At 47.0% G+C, this 22,179-nt stretch overlaps 1 protein-coding gene across 6 annotated transcripts in view; it reads left to right on the top strand.

Moving 5' to 3' along the window:
- lhfpl2b (LHFPL tetraspan subfamily member 2b) overlaps positions 1 to 22,179 on the top strand; it is a 222,823-nt gene that overhangs the window by 101,074 nt on the left and 99,570 nt on the right. The window contains exon 1 of one of the 6 annotated variants that reach the window (XM_038805554.1): positions 5,349 to 5,457. The exons of 4 other annotated variants lie outside the window; for them this stretch is intronic. The gene's annotated coding sequence lies outside the window, so the exon portion shown is untranslated. Of the gene's footprint in view, positions 1 to 5,348; positions 5,458 to 22,179 lie in introns of those variants that run through there. One more of the 6 variants, XM_038805553.1, reaches the window with a different exon arrangement.

Here is a 22,179-nt window from a genome sequence, read left to right as displayed (position 1 = left end):
ATTGTCAAGTGCCACCTGGTTGGCCACCAAAAGATCACATAATAAGTGACGAATGGGGCTGCTCTCTCTGATTCTCTACACTCCCCGATCCTGACTTAGTTAATTTTATTGCCCCCGGCATTTATTTGCTGCTTGGCACCATCTGTTCATGATATCACAAAAAAATTAGCATGAGTATGAAGAATGGCCAATTTGTCATGGTCAATCTGAGCAGGTGCAGCGCACTCTGCAAGCATTAAGGGGAAGAGTGGCCTGTGTAGGTCCTTCCGTCTCCCAGCCTGTGATATACTCATGTTAGCATGGTTCCTTCAACACAGTAACGTGTCCAAAGGCACTTCACAGGGGTGTTGTCAAGCAAAATGTAACACTGAGCCACATAAGGTGATATTAGGACAGGTTTTATGGCACATTTCAAAGGATGAGAGAGAGCTAGAGACTACAAGATTTAGGGTGGAAATTCCAGAGCTTCGGGCCCAGGCTATTGATGGTGGAGTGACTGGAATTGGTAATGCGCAAGAGGCAGCACGGTAGCACAAGTGGATAGCGGTGTGGCTTCACAGCGCAAGGGTCCCAGGTTCGATTCCCTGCTGGGTCACTGTCTGTGTGGAGTCTGCACGTTCTCCCCGTGTGTACGTGGATTTCCTCCGGGTGCTCCGGTTCCCTCCCACAGTCCAAAGACGTGCAGGTTAGGTGGATTGGCCATGATGAATTGCCCTTAATGACCAAAAAAGGGTTAGGAGGGGTTATTGGGTTACGGGGATAGGGTGGAAGTGAGGGCTTAAGTGGGTCGGTGCAGACTCGATGGGCCAAATGGCCTCCTTCTGCACTGTATGTTCTATTCTATAAAGAGATTAGAACTGGAGGAGCACAGAGGTCTTGGAGGGTTGAAGCACTGGAAGAGGTTACAGAGATGGGCACAGTCAAAGCCATGGAGGGACTTGCAAACAAGGATAGGAAATTTTAAAACTTGCTGGACCTTGCTAAAGATGCCCATTGGTACAATGATGAAGTAAATTGGTTTAAAGGCAAGTTAGACACAGAGATGAGGAGGAATTTCTTCAGCCAGAGGGTGGTGAATCTGTGGAATTCTTTGCCACAGAAGGCTGTGGAGGCCAAATCACTGAGGGTCTTTAAGACAGAGATAGGTAGGTTCTTGATTAATAAGGGGATCAGGGGTTATGGGGAGAAGGCAGGAGAATGGGGATGAGAAAATATCAGCCATGATTGAGAGGCAGAGCAGACTTGATGGGCCAAGTGGCCTACTTCTGCTCCTATGGACATAATCATCCCTATAACCTGAACAGGCCTAGTTATAACATTGGCTTCTTCAGCTTAAAACAGGCATAACCTGATCTTCTAATTGATGTATATCACATGTTCCAAACTTATTATCAACAGGGTGCAATGGCCTGCACTATTTCAGCAACCCTTTGCATTTATTGTTAAGCACTTTCCCCCAGTTTCCCTGAACTCTCTTTCTCTTTGTGGTCTCCTGTGGAGTATCCAATGTATTTTCTTGTTCTATGGGACTGTGTCCCAGTTTAACTTGGTTGAGGTCAGAATCCACTGTCCTGAGGACATTATAATGTCCATGCATCATGGGCAAGCTGTACAGTTTCAAAATGGAATTTCAGTGAGTACGGTTAAGATCAGACCATTCTAGGGTTGTTAATTCCGGTTTAACATATTCCTGGAGGATCATATCACTCCCTGCCGCCAACCCTGCACCCAAACCATGGCCATTGGTTGCCCAATATGTCCATCTTCATGGTGTCTGCCTTCCCTGGCCAATTGGAAAAGAAACACCTTTCTTTATCCGATTGAATGATTCTTGCAGTCTTGCAAAAGAGCTGCTTGTCGCTCTTTCATATCCAATAATAAAAGTGTTCAAAGAACATGTTAAAAAGGTATCTGTATTTTTAAATGCCCCTGAATTTTTTTCTCCATGCTTGCTTGTAGTAATCTTCTGGAGATTAGTCTTTTAAGTCCTGAAACTCCGGGTAACCTTGGAGCATTGGCAAAAGTTTGACGGTAAAGGTTGAGCAAAGGAAGGACAGTGAAGTACAAGTAAGTGGAAGGCAAAGGATAGAAAAACAAAGCAGAAATGGGTGGTGGGAATGTACAATTTATGTAGAGGAAAACTACATTTTAATTTCTGTTATTTTTTGCGAGTCTATTGCCACCACTTTATTTTTACGACGTAGGAGTAGACGTTGGCCACTCGGCCCATCGAATCTGCTCCGCCATTCAATGAGATCATGATTGACGTGATATAATCTTCAAGTTCACTTTCCTGCCTTGTGCTCATAACCCTTGATTCCCTTACTAATTAAATATCTGTCTTTCTCAGCCTTGAACATAATAATCTTTTTTTATTATTGTCACAAGTAGGCTTACATTAACACTGAAATGAAGTTACTGTGAAAATCCCCTCATCGCCACACTCCGGAGCTTGTTCGGGTACACTGAGGGAGAATTCAGAATGTCCAATTCAGTACGTCTTTCGGGACTTGTGGGAGGAAACTGGAGCACCCGGAAGAAACCCACGCAGGCACGGGGAGAACTTGCAGACTCCACACAGTGACCCAAGCCGGTAATCGAACCTGGGACCCTGGCGCTGTGAAGCAACAGTGCTAACCATTGTGCAACCCTATTAACGACCCAGCCTCTGCAGCCCCCTGCAGTAAAGAGTTCCAAAAATTCACTAGCCTCAGAGAGAAGAGGGAAAAAGACTGCTAAACATTTCAACATAAAAATGATTTTTATTATAAAATCCAAAAAAATCAAAATAATCTGTTAAAATAGCCTAGCACTACCACATTAATAAATATCTCCTGATCTGACTTTTTTATAAAAGCAAAGCTGAGTCTAATAGTGGTCGCGCTGACCTCGTATGCCCTCGCCTGGCCTGTCCTGTTATGCACAGTTAACTAATCTGCATACCTGTGTTTTAATGGTGCAGAATTAAGAGCCAAAATAGGTCTGTGGTTTCAGCCATAAACTAAGCTTAACAGCATGTCCAATATTATTGTTGTGTTGAAATGCAAACTGACCAAGAATCTCATTTTGTTAATCCCCAATTGAAATGATTGTAGTTTTCATAAACCCAGACCATTCCAGTTGTCTCGACAAGACATTGCGTTAGTGTCGTTTTTCGAGGAAAGGATTTGGAATACGCTCCATAAAATGCAAAATGTTATCATTTGAAGAATAAACAATGTAATTGAAATTGATGCCGGCATTTAACAGTCTTGCCAACAATGGCTTTGGCTGTTGGCTTCTGAATCTCTATCTTGCCCTCTGACCCTAAATGATTTTTGTTTGTAATTGAGTGCATGCTGGCGTGCCTGAAAACTCCTGGCCTGATTGGATTTGAGGCTTTGAGTGGCGTCAGTAAGTATCTATCTGCTGCTTGTATTGAGACCAGGGCAAAAGGGGCGATGACTGAGGGGCGGCCTGTGCTGCTTGCTCTTCGGTTCATATGTGTCACTATGTCACATTTTCTTCTATTCTGAAAGTTGGACTTGCTTCTGCTGGACACCACAGTTCCACAGGTATTGGGGTCTTGGATGGCTGATATTTTCTCTGGCTGGCAGCTGAGAATATTTAGTTTATTAAATGGTCAACAGTTAACTAAGATTTGAAAATCAAGTAAGTGACACTCCACATTTCGCACTAACCATTAAACAGCAAGGCAATGTCGCCATTCCATATTGGTATCAATGCGAAGCTACATCAGCTTATATTCTCAAAAAAACAAGCAAACACACGGTATCACCCCCTTGCAAGTCCCTCAACAGAAATGGAGGATAAGCCTGTGAACGTGTTTTCGTGTCCAGACCTCTGTCATAGAAATGATGGCTGCCAACGCTGCGCACGCACAAAATCGGGACAGAGGTGGATTGAGATTAACCTTCTCACACCTGCATGAACATCCGCACGAGCAGGAGTCGACAAACGCCTATCCTATTCCCAGAATAGGGAACTCCTCTTACTGTTTTGTTAAATATTGCCCAATCACCCTTTGGGTTCATGTGCTAAATCCTGGCTATTTCTATATTATAAACAAACGGGGCTAATTTGGCAGTACTTGCCAGTAAATTGGTAGTTAAAATCATCCCTTATTACTTGCCTGTCCTGTTAGCCTCCAGGAACCCCTCGATCATAGAGGGTGGCAGGGGCACTGTCCCAGAGTAGGCGGCCAGCGTCCTTTTTAATTTGTGTCTGAAAATTGGCCCCCGATTGTGCCACCAGGAGCCAATTGCAATCTTTACTCGGCAAACTGAACGAGAAGCGACAGTCAGTTCTCCCCCAGGCCAGCACACCGAGTAAGGAGCTCAGGGTCAGGCAGAGGCTCCAAACTGTAAGCATTTCCATTTTGCTTTAACTTTCCTCCTGGACCCCGCAGGAGCAATCGGGGCCTTTCCTGATATGATCTGCTGCCCCCCCCCTCCCGACAAGTTTGCATTTGGAATAGGTGGGAAGTCAGCCGTTGGAATTTAAAACAAGGACCAGCATTTAGAGGGAGTGGGGGTTGAATTATCACAGTGACACAATCCTCACCAGAACCCACTGGTAGTTCAAATCCAGTCCATGTCATTACCACCTCCCTTCTCCCATGGTGATTCTAAAGATGTGCAGGTTAGGTGGATTGGTGATGCTAAATTGCCCCTTAGTGTCCAACAGTTCGTTGGGGTTACAGGGATAAGGCAGGGCAATGGGCCTAGGTATGGTGCTCTTTCAGAAGAAATCCCTACATAAAAATCATAGAACCAACTTCCGAAAGTACACCTTCCCCAGGTCCACTGCCCCGTCGTATCCCCGTAACCCCACCTAACCTTTGGACACTAAGGGGCAAATTAGCACGGCCAATCCGCCTAACCTACACGTCTTTGGAGTGTGGGAGGAAACCGGAGCACCAGGAGGAAATCCACGCAGACATGGGGAGAACATGCAAACTCCACACAGTCACTGAAGGGCAGAATCAAACCCGCGTCCCTGGCGCTGTGAGGCAGCAGTGTTAACCACTGTGCCACCATGCTGCCCACATGCACTGTTGAGGTTCTATGATTCCGCAGTGTACATGTATCATGAGGACACAGTTCTGTTAATTCTGTCCACTTATTGTACAATTGTTCCTATTATCTCTTTACGGTTTCTGGTTTTATACTAAACTCTGCAAATCAACTGAGTGCCTCAGCGGCTTGACAATAGGTTGATGCTGTACTAATCCTGCCTGGCCTCTTGTTCCCACTCCCACTCCAACTCTCACCATCTGCTCCAATGGTTGCACCGTCAGCACAGTCACACATTTGTTTAGCACTCATTGGCATAACAACAATGACGAATTATCATTGAGCACTTGTTCACACAGCCAGTAATCCCATTCAAGGCTGGGTCAGTGGAGAAAGGCAAAGTTTCTAGGCTGCTTGACTGAGCAAAGTTGGCCATAAAGGGGTAAGTGGATTGTAGCCGTAAGTATTTGGTGCCGCACCTTAAATAGGTTTATTTGTGACAAGGGGTTTAGAAACAATCTGATCAGCAGATGTGCAGAGGAAAGTTTCAGATGGCTGGATTGGTGTGAAAAGGTAACCTGAGAGGCTGGTTCTTTACTGAAAGTTGATTGATGGTCCCTGGCTAACGGTTTGTGACAGCTGGTCATCACGTTGGCAGCATGACAGTCGGACTTTTACACACACCATCTGGAGAGTACTGTGAAAACACCATTGCTAATACTCACCAGCCAACAGCTTGCACATTGTAGAAGCCCGACAGAATTTGGTTAAAACAAAACGGAGCAGCTGGGCTCATTGCAGGGTTGTCAAATGCCAGTAAGTGCTTGCTAGAGCAAACACTGTGAATAAGATGTTTCTGCTTTCTCCCCGTACTACTGAGAAAGTCTTTATTCCCTTTGGAATTGTGGAGCCTGCTGTGATAAATGAGATGGCCTAGGTTGTCAGCTCTTGCTGTGATTTGTGTACTGAGAAGCAGGACTTGCTCCTTTGCGACCATGCATTGACTGGGATGGATTTGCAGGTTAGGTTGGAAAACAGAGTGAGTATTCTGTGTGGTCAGTCTACTGTGATTATACTTTAAGCCAATCCCCACCCCCTTCTGGGGATATATCCAGGGCTTCAGTAAATGCAATGGGTTGAATTTTGCTGTCGGTGAAGTGGCAACCTACCCACAAAGTTCTAGCAAATTCTATGGCGTGTTAGTTTGCATCTGACACCAAGTAGGGGAATCTTCATACATCTCCATGAGGGATGTCATCAAACAAGGTTAGCAGCCAATCATTTTAAAGTATGCTCACAGTCAGCGAATCAGGAAGTAGAATGCATTAATTTTCCTTCACTTTTAACTACATTTTTGAGAGAGAAATAAGTTATTAGGATCTAGACACTGAACTAAGGTAGAAGCTGGAACATCATTAGCTGTAAAAGAACATTTTTTTAATGTGTAATTTTTATCATAATGGGGAAATTTGGCATTCCACAAATATTGGGCAAGATTCTTGGAGCTTCTCGACGGCAGGAGGCGGCGCATCATTGGTCAGCAGCGGGAACTCTGCTCCCGCCACTGTTCGGTGGGACTTCCCATTGAATCCTCTCCACACTGCCGGGAACCCCATGGCAAGGGGTGGGCCGTCGGCAGGACCAGACAATCCCGCCGACGTGAACAACTGGAACAGCTCTGCTTTTCAGGACCAGAAATGTTTTTCAGAAATAGTTAATCTTGGGTGTAAAAACCCGTTACACCTCATTCAACAAAGTGTAACTCTTTCAAAGGTTTTGACAGAGAACTAAGGAGCGTAAAAAGCCAAATGTTGGCTCGTTCAGTGATTTTTAATTGATTGCAGTCTGGGTGACTTTAACAGTGCACCCCTACGGGGAAACGCAGAATCACTGACAACCTCTGGATTTCCACATTTAACATTGCACATGGAGACCCTAGACGTTGCTGGCAGTTTCAGTAGAATAGGAACGGTGAAGGCTAACAGTTTCAATCTGAGGTCATTAGTATCACAAAATCTGAGCCTTTGACTCGTTTGTAAATAAATTCTTGAAGGATTAGTGAGTATTTTAAGAACTGTTTGATATTTTAAAAAACATTAATTGCCAGCATAACAACGTAAAATCATAATTGTGTTACTCACAAATGTTGAGGATTTTGTCAATATAAATTGGCTGCTGCGGTTTTGGTCCTGCAAAAGTCACCACATTTCAGAAAATTACTCAATTGACTATAAAATGCTTTGGGGTGTCCCAGGGTCATGAAAGGTGCTATTCTTTCTTCCCAATTAAGGGGTAATGTAGCATGGCCAATCCCCCTACCTTGCACATCTTTGGGTTGTGGGGGACAAACCCACACAGATACGGGGAGAATGTGCAAACTGCACACAGACATTGACCCAGAGCCGGGATAAACTTGGGTCCTCGCCGCTGTGAGGCAGCAGTGCTAACCAGTGCACCACTGTGCCACCCTATGAAAGATGATATTGAAAGACTTTAAAAGAGCGTTGCAATGTTCTATTTGACATTCTAATCCTTTGATTTGTACGGAGATCTTTCTCCATCCAGTACATTATAATTTTATATCTCACAGGACATCTGTGTGGAGAAGCTTGGAAAGACAACAAGTTTTCATCCTCTTTTTTCTGGAAGGATGGCATTTTGCATGAAAACGTGCAATTGTATTTTTTTCAGTTGCCCTGTCATCATGGGAAAAGATTCACTCTTGATGTAGTTTAAAAAACAAGGCTTTGTTACATCTGGAACATAGAGAAGAATGTGCGTATTTCATTTATGAGCTCATACATGCATTTTTCAAACATGTTATCATGTCTCTGTAATGAATGAATTGATTTGATACAAATATTTCCTGTCTTAAGCTACCAACACTCTTGTAGGTCTCTGCTTGGAGAGTTCCACGAATGTCCTGGTTACGCATCTGTCAAGTGGGTGTTAGATACATCATCAGAGATTGAAAGACATTCAAACTTTCTGGTCTAAAGAGATCATTGTTTGCTAGTCCTAGGTGGTCCTTTTGTTACATCTGGCGGAGCTTAACATAAAGCAGGGTTTAGATGAGATATTTCTGCTAAGTGGGTGGTGATCTCTGAGGATTAATAATGTACTGATAGTTTGGACTCAAAAAAGTCAACTTAGTTTGCAGGATCATTATGTATTTCCGTAAGTAATTACTGGAGCAGCAAGCGCCTGGTAAATATCAGACATCTTTGTCCTTTGCAAGGACCTATGCTCATATTTTCCATTTTGAATAGAATGATGTGCTTGTTCTAGTCTGGGGTTTATGTGCCTGTTTCCTTGAATTAAAGAGCTTTAATCATCAAATTCCCATGGCATTGCAACATGGGCAGTGCAGTCTTCAGGCAAAGGGGATTAGAAGGTGATGGATAATGGGTGCGCAGGGCATGCAGACATTAATCAGATCCCATTTTCCAGTCGTATGTTCGACCCATACTTTTATGCAATACTATGATAAATTGTATATCAATTTGGGAAGCAGAAAAAAAATCAGTGTGCTGCAGATGCTCTGCAATACAGACTGAGGAGCTGATAGACACAATAACTGAGGCGTCACAATGCCATCACTGGTGGGAGGGTATAAGTGCAGTGTGACAAGTTTATGTAGATTTATTCCATTAATAAATTTGAACAGAGGAATTTACAATGGTGGAAGTAGAAAGTGTGTGCAAAGTAAGATTTTAACGTATTTAATGATCATTCACCATTTTGTCAGCTCGCTTTTAATTTGAAAGACATTTGAGGAAATCAACTTCCCTTGGTGACTGACTGGTTTTCCTTGGATTTCCCCTCCACCGTCTCCAATTTGCAACTCCTCTCCAGTGCCAAACCTAATCCTGGATAATTAGTTGCTAATCCAGTGAGCCATCGGGGGAGAACGTTCTCTTTTTTTTTTGTTCTGTGTCATTAGGCGGAACAACTCCGTGTTGGAAGAGCTCCTTCCTGAGAGAAGAAAGTTCTCTGGGCAAGACTTAGAATGTGTAGCTGCAGTTAACCAGTCTCTGAATCTAAATGCCAGAAAACATGGCAAAGCCCCGCCTTTTTCCACAGGGTCAGCCGGCGGAGGAATGATCATAAGATTTTTGACAGATCTAATGAGCGAAAGCAGAAGGTAACTTAAATAGAAAAACGGAAATGCTGGGATCAGTGTGGTTTGTTGCCCGTTACATTTTGCCAAATAATTACATCACAGAAACAGGCCATTTGGTCTAACAGAGTTTGACATCCAAATGAGCATCCTCCTACCTGTTTTGTCTAACCCCATTAACTCATTCCTTCATTTTTATCTGGACTCCCCTTAAATACGTTCAGACAAGTCACCTCAACTATTCAGTGTGCCAGTGAGTTCCACATTCTAATTACCCACTGGGCAAAGATGTTTCTCCTGAATTCCCTACTGGATTTATTTCTTATATTTAATCCCCTTAGTTTGGTGTTCCCAGCAAGTGGAAACACCTTCCCGATGTCTATCCTGCCTGCCCTTTGCAATTATAGAGACCTCTATCAGATCACTCCACTGTCTCTTTCTGAGAAAGAAGTTCTGATTCCCTGATGTGCATAACCACTGTTCTGGTGTCATTCCTCCACACTTCTACCTCTGCCTTTTTTATTCTTCAACTATTTACCCAGTTCGCTTGAAGGTTACTATTGGATCTGCAGTAGTGGCTCTGCTACTTTTTTCCTTACAGCCTTTAATATACATCTATGCTACTTTATCCACTCCTCAGTCTGATTACCTCCCATCTTAAATGCCTTAGATTTTCTTTCTTCGAATGTCCTGTCCTTCATGTTGGTCTCCCTGGTAAGTACCAAGGCAAAGTAGTTATTGAATATCTCTGCCGTCATTACCTGTGAGTTTGAATGTATCGCTTTGTGGCCTTTTCCTATCCAGATTTTTGTTTTCTAACTTGTACCTGTAAAATAATTTACTATATCTTTTTATATCCTGTTACAATTAAGTTTTACAGTTTTTCTTGGTTTTCCCAATTGTTTATTTGAGATCTTCCCAAACACTTTTGTATCCCCTTTTGTCATCCTGTCCTTTGTCTCTGTACTGAGTGTATATTTTTAGCTTCAATTTTGCTCTCATTGCTTTATTCATCCTTACATCAGAAGTTTGCTTTTACTTTTTAAAAAATAAATTTAGAGTACCCAATTCTTTTTTTTCTCCCAATTAAGGGGCAATTTAGCGTGGCCAATCCACCTTCCCTGCACATCTTTGGGTTGTGGGGGTGAGACCCACTCAGGCACGGGGAGAATGTGCAAACTCCACACGGACAGTGACCCGGGGCTAGGATCGAACATGGGACCTCGGCACCGTGAGGCAGCAGGGCTAACCACAGCGCCACTGTGCCACCCTGAGGTTTGCTCTTAATTAACGTAATTTAAAAATCCAAATTGCGCTTAATCATTGAAATGTTTCTTCCTAATACTGCAAAGGATATTTCATGTTCTATAATAACCTTTGAGGCTTTTGTCCAATGGTTCAAGCACTCAAGCTCAGCAGACGTTAAAGGTGATTTTGATGTCCTCAACAGTAGATAGCATAAATAGATTCAAGAGGCGCTGGATAGTATTTTTTCGATGAAATAAAGTTTAGGACTATAAGGACAGAAAGTATGGACAGGTGACTGAACCCATTGGCAGGGTCTTCCGGTTGTCATCCCCCCACCTCCGAAAAAAATGCAGGGGTGCAGGATCCCGCTGTCAGATTTGTGTTGATCTTTGGGATTGGGACTGGCCAGACAGATGCAGCAAAATGTAAATTCCTATGTTACTGGAATTAATCAAATGTACCATATCACATTAAATATAATTATGATAATTGACTCATTTTCCCTGCTGGTTTAATAAAGAATAGTATATATATTTCATAAACATAGAACTTATGAATTTAGAAACAATAGTGGCTTTTTCAGAAAGTATGTTTTGTAATGTCACTGCTTTGCCCCTTTAGCAGTCAACCCACTGCCCGATACCCCAAAGTAAAAGTGACTATGGCACCAGGTTTCCAGGTAATCACTCCAGTCAATGCATCTGCCTTTCTCAGTCTCACTGTGTTGTAGGTGAACTCCTGCTCTTTAGCATAGATGAAACGGTTCAATCCAGCTATATGGCCCGTATCACACAGTATCACAGCTCTGCCACGAACTCGAGATAAGGAGCTGCCCCCAAGTGCTGAAAGCCAAGAGAATAAATATAATGAGGTTGGACCAGTCGAGAGGGAAGGTGGCAGATGAGAAATGGATTGAAAAGCAAGTCATGAAATGAAATGCACTAATATTTGGTTTGGCAGCTGCTGCCTTCTCTCTACCTCCCCAATGAAGAAACTCTACAGAATATGATGAGTTATTTTGAGGTGTTTTGGGGTAATTTTCCCCACTGCATTCTGCTCCCCATACCTGATTGGTTCCCTATTTTCAAGTACTGTCCCTCTCTCTTTCAAAATTCGCCGTCATCGCCCTCTCCTTAAAAAAAAGTCCAACTTTGACATTGGTTCCAGGTAAGCTCACAATCCATCCTTCCTCTCCAAAGTTCTTGAATGAGTCTGTTGCCTCCCAGACCCATACATCTTTCCTCTGGCTCCATGTTTGAATATCTCCAACCGCCACTGTTTCTAGTGCAGAAAGGACGGGTAAACTGCTGACCTTACCAGTGATCCTCACATCCCAAAAACAAATTTAAAAAAAGACTCAATTACTTCCATGGCAATCACCCAGCCTTAACCAAAATTGCAAATTACGTTGGCTGTGACTGTAACTGTAGAACATAGAACAGTACAGCACAGAACAGGCCCTTCGGCCCTCGATGTTGTGCCGAGCAATGATCACCCTACTCAAACCCACATATCTACCCTATACCCGTAACCCAACAACCCCCCCCCCCCTTAACCTTACTTTTTAGGACACTACGGGCAATTTAGCATGGCCAATCCACCTAACCCGCACATCTTTGGACTGTGGGAGGAAACCGGAGCACCCGGAGGAAACCCACGCACACACGGGGAGGACGTGCAGACTCCGCACAGACAGTGACCCAGCCGGGAATCGAACCTGGGACCCTGGAGCTGTGAAGCATTTATGCTAACCACCATGCTACCGTGCTGCCCACTGTAGTTGATTCCTCCTTGCATTCCCCAAATTCGCTTCATGGTTAACCACACCAATCTTCGTCAACATCTCTTACCAATCCAATCATAACCAGAACATGACCAGGAATGGCTTCTCTGCAATGTGACTTCTAAAATCAGTCCTTACCCTCTTTTCTTTCCTAATGTACATGCTTCCCCTCAGCAATATCACCTATAAACAAGGGCCAGCTTCCATGTACAGTGACGACACCCAATATTCTTTAACACCTCTCATGAACTACCCACCATCTGTGTTGTTAGCCTACTTGCCTGCTCATCTGATATCCATCTAGGGCAACCCCCAATTTCCAATTGTTAAAAACCTTTTTAAGACGAGAGTCATTGGGCAGGATTCTTGTGGAGGAGGCGAGATGGATATTCCCCAACTCAGCAGATCTGTCTCCTTTAAAAAGGGTCATAGCCACTAAAGTTTCATTCCAGGGAGGCAGGACAGGTTAGGAGTCCGGATGGGCACCTACAGAGGCAGGCCTGGGGTGGCAACAGAGGCGTACAGATGGTGAGGCCAGCAGGTTGGAGAGCCCACCTATAGGATCTGGGTCATAAGCTTTAACTTATATGGGAGAGCTGGTCTAAATGAGACTTCCACTTCCGACTAGCTACAAGACCATACTTGGTACAAGTGTGTTGTCACAAGCTTCGCAGAATTTACGGCGCGATTCTCCGCTCCCCAGGCCGGGTGGGAGAATCGCGGGAGGGCCGCTCTGGCACCCCTTGCGATTCTCCCCCCACTCCCCCCCCCCCCCTCAAATGGCCGCGACACGCCGCTCGGAGAATCGTGGGCCGCCGTTTTTCACGGTGACCTGCGATTCTCCAGCCCGGATGGGCCGAGCGGCCTGTCGTTCCCGACCTGTTCACGCCAGCGACAACCACACCTGGTCACTGCTGGTGTGAACAGCGCGCAAAAGGTGAGTTTGGGGCCTGTGGGGGGCGGAGAGGGGATTGAGCACCACGGCCGTGCTCAGGAGGGGACTGGCCCGCGATCGGTGCCCACTCTTTCCCCTCCGCCGCCCCGCAAGATCAAGCCGCCACGTCTTGCGGGGCAGCGGAGGGGAAGACGGCAACCGCGCATGCGTGGGTTGGAGCCGGCCAACCTGCGCATGCGCGGCTGACGTCATTAGGTGCCGCCGGCCGCGTCATTCCCGGTGGGCCGCCTTGACGCCAGCGTCAAGGCCCAGCGACCGAGATAGACGAAACGCCGCTCCTAGCCCACCGGGGGGAGAATAGGGGGCGAGGAGCGGCCTCCGACACCGTCGTGAAACACTCCGGGTTTCACGACGGCGTCGGCCGTTGCGGAGAATTCCGCCCTAGTTTTTAAAAATAAATTTAGAGTACCCAATTCAATTTTTCCAATTAAGGGGCAATTTAGCATGGCCAATCCACCTACCCTGCACATCTTTGGGTTGTGGGGGCGGACAGTGGCCCAGAGCCGGGATCGAACCTGGGACCTCGGCGTCATGAGGCAGCAGGGCTAACCCACTGCACCACCGTGCTGACCCAGAATTTACGAAGTTAATCACAACAAAATGTAATACTCAACAAAGCCAGTGGAAGCATCATTCACTTTTGAACAGCGACTTTAGCAGCCTGCAGTGCTGTCTCCTCTTCAGTTGATCATAGCCTATCTTCTTACTTCTATATGCTGTGTATCGAACTGCAGAAAGTGGGTGCTGGTTCCTGAACATTCATTGGCCCGGGCAATGCAAGATCGGTTTTTGGTTGGTTTCTTGAGAGCGATGGTCATCTATTTATGCCATTTCCTGTTATCTCCTGACTGGAACACTAATGTGTAATTTTCTTGTGGGACCGTACCCCTCATTATAGCCTTTCCTGTTATTTCATTAAATTTTCTGGCTTTCTACAGAGATAATGTAGAAAGATAGTTTCTGTGTCTGCTTGTTTGTGGTAAAAGAATAGATAATGTCATGAAACTTTTGAGCTATTGTCCCAGGTGCCTGGCCGATGTATAGGTATCAATATTGCATGTTTTGTAGAACTCATTAAGGAGTATCAGTTTTTGGCTGAAAAAACTGCTTGCTAGTGTATGTTATTACAATGTCGGATGGTGCCTGGGACAAAGTTAATTAAAAGAGTGCAAAGCGAGGGCAGCACGGTGGCCTAGTGGTTAGCACAACCGCACTAACGATATTAAACAATTATGGCATATACAAAATCTATGCAACTTCATATAAAATCAGTGTGTTAAAAACTGTGGTAGTAAGATACATTAAGAAAATACAGCACAATATATTCAATTGATACATGTTAACAAGTATTGAGAGTCCAAATAATTACACAGAGCTTACTGAAGCAAACTGGTTATGCATCATGAAGGAAAGTGTCTGCTTCTTCTAAAACACTACCAGTTAGAAGACTGAACAAATTTAAAGACAAAAGGCTGAAGGTTTGAAGTCCCACAGCTATTTTCTTCACGCAATAAGGCTTTCTAACTCAAGTATAACTGATAAGTATTAATGACTAGGGAGTATAATAGTTCCATACTCGGATTCGCTCAACCTTGACTGACTTCACCTCACTTGCTCTGTAATTAAACCATAGAACTGTAGCTTTTTACACCAGCCTAGGGCCAGGTGGTGTGTTTTCCTCATCAAGTAAGGGTGCAGCTACAGACAAAGGCCAAGCCACTTGGTATTACTGCCCTACAACGGTTACAATTGACCAGAATATCATGTTGGGTTAATTGATTAGTATGCTTCGATTCCTTTTAAACAAAATAAATTTAGAGTACCCAATTCTTCCTTTTTCTAATTAAGGGACAGTTTAGCATGGCCAATCCACTTACCTGCACATCTTTGGGTTGTGAGGGACAGAACCACGCGGTCATGGGGGGAATGTGCAAACTCCACACAGACAGTGACAGTCTGGGCAGCACGGTAGCATAGTGGTTAGCACTATGGTTCACAGCGCCAGGGTCCCAGGTTCGATTCCCGCTTGGGGTCACTGTCTGTGCGGAGTCTGCACTTTCTCCCCCCGTCTGCGTGGGTTTCCTCCGGGTGCTCAGGTTTCCTCCCACAGTCCAAAGATGTGCAGGATAGATGGATTGGCCAGGATAAATTGGCCTTAGGTTAGATGGGGTTGCTGGGTGACGGGGATAGGGTGGAGGTGTGGGCTTATGTAGGGTGCTCTTTCCAAGAGCCGGGCAGACTCGATGGGCCGAATGGCCTCCTTCTGCACTGTAGATTCTATGATTCTCTGACCCGGAGCCAGGATTGAACCCAGGTTCAGCGCTGTACGGCAGCAGTGCTAACCACTACGCCGCCTCTGTATGCTTCGGTTCCTTAGTCATTGCACACCATTAGCCTATAAACTGGTTGTGAAACATCCCTACACACCGCTGTTTACTGGGACATTGGCTCAGTTGTGAGGAAGGTCAGGCCCTCAAACCCTCACCCGTCACCCACCCCCCAGTTTACATTCTTTAAATCTTCAGCGCTTAAAAGCAGAGTATTACATGAACGCCAATGTACCCGCTCGCTGTAAGCTGTGCATACTGTAAAAATAATTAAGGTCATTTCCAGTTGGCATCGAAGAATAAAGTGTTGTGGAATTCCATCTCCAAAACATTAGATGAAATGGCAGCATTCCATATGATAAAAAGTGACTTACAGATTTCTCTGGGCTTTCATAAATCTGTATCGTTCAGTAGAAATCGCCAACTAGCCACAGGTATTGTTCCAGAGACAGATGGTGGAATTCTGCTCCAACGGTGAAGGTCCCAACATTGGATCCCAAAGTGGGTGGGGCTTCCACTTACTTGCCCTGCATAATCACATGGTGGCCAGCCAATCAGATAAGCAGAGGCACAGGGCCTGGCCAATTGTGCGGTGGGGGTTGGCTGGAAGACGACATCCTCGTGGTCAGCTCATGGGGCCACCATTGATAAACTGCACAGAGCTGGCCATCCACTCCCTACAAACCAGCAGCATCATTTTTGAAGAATATGCCCCTTTGGACCTTGGAAACATCTGCCGCCCCCTAAAGTACTGAGTGGTGTCTCCGAGCAAGCGATATGTGGCCCACAGTACAGTGCTGCCTCACTGCAGGTACTCCCTCTGGCTTGTCTGGGAAAGGCAAGAGATGTTGTGTTGCCCACTGATAGCACCAGGCATCTCTCCTGCTAACCAAGCTGGCCTGGATGGGGATCGCAGCCATGGGGTCCACTAGATTATCTGCGTCCTATGCGACCTCCCCCACTCTGATAAGGTAAATGGCAGATGCCATCTTGGTAAAGTGGTTCTGAGGAGGGCAGCAAGCATGTGTGAGTGGAGGGATATGCCAGACGGGAATTTGATTTCTGAATGCTCGTTCATGACAAAGCCTATGGGCGGGGTCGACTTGGTGACGCACCAAGGCCATTAAATCTCACAAGAGGCCTCTTGCCAGATTTGCAACCTTGTTAGATCTTGCGAGGCAGCACGGTAGCATTGTGGATAGCGCAATTGCTTCACAGCTCGAGGGTCTCAGGTTCGATTCCGGCTTGGGTCACTGTGCGGAGTCTGCACGTTCTCCCTGTGTCTGCGTGGGTTTCCTCCGGGTGCTCCGGTTTCCTCCCACAGTCCAAAGGTGTGTAAGTTAGGTAGATTGGCCATGATAAATTGCCCTTAGTGTCCAGAATTGCCCTTAGTGTTGGGTGGGGTTACTAGGTTATGGGTATAGGGTGGAGGTGTTGACCATGGGTCCTTGGGAGCACCGTAGGGTGCTCTTTCCAAGAGCCAGTGCAGACTCGATGGGCCGAATGGCCTCCTTCTGCACTGTAAATTCTATGAGATGTCATGATCTGGACCTTGGCCCTCATTGGACGAGAACCAGATTGGCTCATTTAAATATGTCTGTGCCCAATTCATCCGAGGCCCAGGAACTAAATCCCAGCCTGAAAGACCTCGCCATGGCACCATAAATGTGGATCAGGTGTAAAGGCACCTGGGGGGGTCTCCCAGGCCATCGGAGGCCCCTGGGTGGTTGGGCTCTGGGCAGGGTGACACCCTGGCACTCCAGGCAACTGGGCACCTTGGCAATGGCAGCCCGGCAACCTGGCACTGCTGCCCAGATACCCGGTCAGTGCCACCCTGACAGTGCCAGGTTGTCTAGGTGCCACTGGCAGGCTGGCAGTGTCCAGCCCTCAAGAGGTGGGGTGAGCGGGGGAAGGTTCGAGGGCCCACTAAGAAATAAGTTGGGGCGGGGGCAACACAGCGGCGCAGTGGTAAGCAATGCTGGTTCGATCCCGGCCCCAGGTCACTGCCACACACACACACACAACCCACCAACCCAAAAGGATGTGCAGGGTAGATGGAGTGGCCAAACTAAATTGCCCCGAAGTAAGTTGGGGCACAGTGGGGTGGCCGAGGGCCGCCGAACGTTCGGGATGATATTTGTCGCATTCCGAAGTAAGGTAAGTGCAGCATCAGCGGGACAGTCACTGAGACCAAAAGAAACAACAGAGTTCCGTTTGACAATGGGGTCGTTCAGCGCCAAGAAAGACCCCATTCTACTCGCCCAAAACAGGACCTTTTTTTTGTGTGTTAAATTGCGGCCATGAGTGTGTGTGCATGTGCAGGGCATTAGCTATCATTGAGACACACTATCCTTCTCTCTGCCTGCAGGACAAAATAGTTCATAATACCAGCGAATGGGTGTAAATGGGTGGAGGAGTCCCAAACAAAGATATTGACCCCTGAGGAGAGGTGGGTGGACAGGTTGGCTGTTCAGTTACAGACAACACAGTGAGGCCGCCTCCAGCCTGATATCGAGCTCTCAATATAAGGAGAAGGAGCACACACTGAGCTGTAAAGATCTGGAGCAAATGATACTCCTTTCCAAGTCAGGGGGGTTTGTCTTGGGCAAAGGTCTCTCGCTGTTCACCTTCTAGGTGCCAGATGTTGCAAAGTTGTAAGTTGGTCTGGAAGGAGGCTGCCTGAGCTGGTTACATATCCACAGTAACATGTCTTGGTGGTGACCACCGGGTCTTGCAGGGGCTTCACTCTGTCTGCAAACCTTTAACCGCACCAAACCTTCCCTCATGGTAATCTGGTTCTTCCCCTTCAGCCTCGTATGAGGATAAATCCGGCTCCTCCATCTCCCCAGTTAACAATTCTTCATCCCTTTGCTGTGTGAGGTTATGAATGAGACAGCAGACCACAGTGATCATGGAATCTCTGTGTGGGTGTATGCTGAACTCAACCCGAGTGGTCCAAGCTGTAGAACCTCTCCTTCAGCAGTTTAATGGCCTGTTCTATGATTGCCCTTGTTGAGCCATGGGCAGCATTGTGCCTCTCCTCTGCTCGGCTTTGTGGGTTCCGCACAGCTGTCTTGAGCCAGGTCCACAGAGGATATCCTCTGTCACCCAGCAGTCATCCTACAGTTGTTGAGGGGGAGAGAACAGCTGTGGGACCTGAGGATGAGTGAGAATGTGTGAGTCATGAGAGCTCCCTGGGAGGTGAGTACACGACTGCAGGATTTATTTTGAAGGTCATAAAGCAGCTGCATTTGAGAGAGTGGGTTTAATACTGTTGCTGACTGAGCCCAGGGAGCTCTCAGTGCCACGTGTACAGTCAATTGTTCCTTGTACCTAGGGAAATCCAGCTTTGGGCCAACCTCTCACAGCTCTGGCTGGCTCTTGGGCTCAGTGGTGAATCATACAAGTTGAGCAACATTTTTGAACAGGGCATGTATGTGTGTGGTTGGCTGTGAGGTGCCATGCATGTCACCCATGGAGCCCTGAAACCACCTGTGACGTAGAAATTTACGGGTGAGGTGACTTTTAAAGCTACTGGCATAGGTTTGTCACCCGTTCCAAGGGGCGGTACTTCTTCATGGAGAAGCTGACATAGGTCAGTTGACTGCCATGCCAACTTCTGTTGTCTCTGACATTGTCTCTCTGACATTTGTTCAGTGTTGCATTGGCCCCTGGTTGACTGCATCCTGAGCAGCCTCGCCCTCTGGTGCCATCCCTTATTGGCCTGCTGACACTTGGTGCACATGGCCCAAGGCGACCCTCTGCCACTTCTTCTCCTCCGTTCAAGTATCCAAAAACACTGGGTGCACGAGACCCATTTTCTCCCTGCAGTGAACTGTGGACAGAAGGTGGGCAAAGATATGGTCAGCTCCACGTACACAGCTCTTGTTCCTAACCTTGCACCTGTGGACCATTGGGGATTCCATTGCATTGTATCGCCTTAGTCTCGCCGGCCACGTCTCCGAAGCCAACTTCACTCTGTGAGACTGAATCCCGCCCATTGCAGCTGGGATCGAGATCGTAACGTCTCTCGCGAGGCGTAACGGCTACCGGGAAGCCCAGGGGCGGCCTCTCCTGGCATCTACCGGCCGCGTTGTGACCCCGCTCAGGCGCAACGCGGCTGGTAGATCACGCCCAATGTTTCCTTCTTGCGCTTGTTAATTACAATTGGCCTCATCTGGATTCCCAATTAACCAGACATGGTTAATATATTGGACCTCACTGTCATAAACCAATGGTCTTGATGAGACACAGGGGCTTAAAGTGCCTCCAGTACCTGACAACAGACTATGTGTAATCCATGTTTTATAGGGTGTCGAAGTTTAATTCAAAATTCAAATTTAACCATCTACCATGGTGAGATTTGAACCTGGAACCCCAGATATTCTAGCTTTGCGGTTTACCAGTTCAGTGACCTATAGGTTTTCAATATGCTTAGCGTGCTCTAATGCAGGTCATGTGCAAATGGGTGTTTGGAGCCAGTGTATGGGCAGCACACTGGAATCTTTGTTTGGAGCAATATCCTAAGACATCGGCTCACAGGGCGAGATTCTCCTAAAAGGGAACAAATTCCCTAGCAAGTGTGTTTAGGCACGCGTTTCCCAGAGCTCGCAGTGCCGAGAAAGACATGGGGCGAAATTCTCCGACCCCCACGACGGGTCGGAGAATAGCGGGAGGGCCTTCCCGACATTTTTCCCGCCCTCCCGCTATTCTTCCCCCCCCCCCTCCCCCCCGCCCAACTCCCGACACGAATCGCTGCCGCCGTTTTTTTACGGCCGGCAGCGATTCACAGCTGTTCGATGGGCCGAAGTCCCAGCCCTTTACGCTGTTTTTACGAACGGCAAACAGACCTGGTCTGGCCGTTCGTAAAAACGGCGGGAACAACTCGCTTTTCATAACCATGGCACCGATTGGCACGGCAGTACCACGGCCGTGCCAAGGGTGCCATGGGCCCGCGATCGGTGGGCACCGATCGCGGGCAGCGGGCCCGATGCCCGCGCACTATTTGTCCTTCCGCCGCCCCGCAGTATCCATTCGCGGGGCGGCTGAGGGGCATCCCGGCCCGCGCATGCGCGGGTTTCGCGCAAATACGCGATGACGTCATCCGCGCATGCGCGGGTTGGAGTCTTCCAATCCGCGCATGCGCGGCTGACGTCATATGACGCGTCAGCCGCGCTAACTCCGGCAAGCGGGCTTAACGAAATTCGTTAAGCCCGTGATGCCGGAGCTTGCGGCGTCGGGCTGCTAGCCCCGACCGGGGACCAGAATCGGTTCCCGGTCGGGAAGGGGCGCGCTGGCGTCAAACCCGCCCGGGTTTGACGCCAGCCTTACGATTTCTCCCGTTTTGGGAGAATCGCGCCCATGGTTAATCAATGCAACACGTTGAATAAGGGGCTTGAATGGGGGAAGCTTAGCTGAGGCTGAACATAGCTCCGTTCTGTACAGTGGGGAGCTCCGCTCGCCAGAACTCCCCAGTATAGGGAGAGATCGGGATGCCATTTTAAAATCCCCCCCCCCCATACTGGGCACACCCAGCCCAATTACACATGTGCACAAAATGCCAGCATGGCACCCTGCCAGTGCCCATGCCAGCTCCTAGCATCATCTGGACCATGACAGTGCTATGCTTGCACACAGTTGGCACCACCAAGCTGCCAGACTGGCATTGCCAGGGTGCCCAGGTCACACCAGCAGTGCCAGGGCATCACCCTGCCCAAAGGGCATGCAGCTGGGAGTCTCTGATCTCTTGGGAGACCCTTACAAGTTACGTTCCATTAGGTCCCTATTTGTGGGGACTAGTGCTGAACAGCCCAAGGTCTCTGAGGCAAAGGGGCTTAATCCCAAAGCCTCAGGTACCTCGGGAATCAGCACATTACAGTGAGGCTTACTGCCTCGCTCTAATATGCAGATTGACAAAAAGTGATCCCACCCATTGTGGGCGGGATTTACATCACACTGTCTTACGAGATTGCGTTGAATCTTGCAAGTTGTTGCGAGCCGGGTAGGTTCCGGGAGCGGATTCTCCCAGCTTTCATCAGCCAAGCTGCGCCTCGGCGAGATGCTTTTCTGTCACAGCGGGCCATTGGATCGTCCCATAGTCTGTGCAACCTTTTAATAACATATAAAACAAATATTGAAAACTTAAGGTTATAATTTATAAAAACTATTTACATGGACTAGACTAAAGCATAGTGAGTGGAAATGTTTTGCCCAGGAGGAAATACTTTGCTAATTTTTACATTCTTTTCTGCCAAAGGAAAATTATATGAAAAACATCTAAGTCTGTATTTGACTCTGGAACGTAATAGAGTGTAAAGGCACTTTTATACTGATTAGTTTGTGAATGCATACCCAGAATCTGTCTGTTTTTCTGATGTTAGTGTACTATTGGTTATTGTGTACTGTCTAAATACTCGGTTTTACACTGCTGAGAATTAGATAGATCTCTGCATGTGCGTAGATAATGGATCAACGCATGCTGTGTACAGGCTGGATCGATGCGTGTTGGGTACAAGATGTATTGGGTGCCATACGGATGACTACAGGTGTGTATATGTAAAGGATCACAACACGTGTGTGCACATGGCGGACTGTGGATGCATTATGCACATGTATGTCCTGGGTTAATAATGGGATTGTGTGCTGCATTGTAAACTGCGCTGATTCTGCTCTGAGCCATGAGATCCCTCAAGTTCTACGGGGAAACTATCGTGTTTGAACAACAGCATTTA

The sequence above is a fragment of the Scyliorhinus canicula genome, chromosome 8 (genome assembly GCF_902713615.1).
Source record: "Scyliorhinus canicula chromosome 8, sScyCan1.1, whole genome shotgun sequence".
Taxonomy (NCBI): domain Eukaryota; kingdom Metazoa; phylum Chordata; class Chondrichthyes; order Carcharhiniformes; family Scyliorhinidae; genus Scyliorhinus; species Scyliorhinus canicula.
Note: the sequence above shows the minus strand (reverse complement) of the source record. Positions and strands in the feature narration are given on the sequence as shown.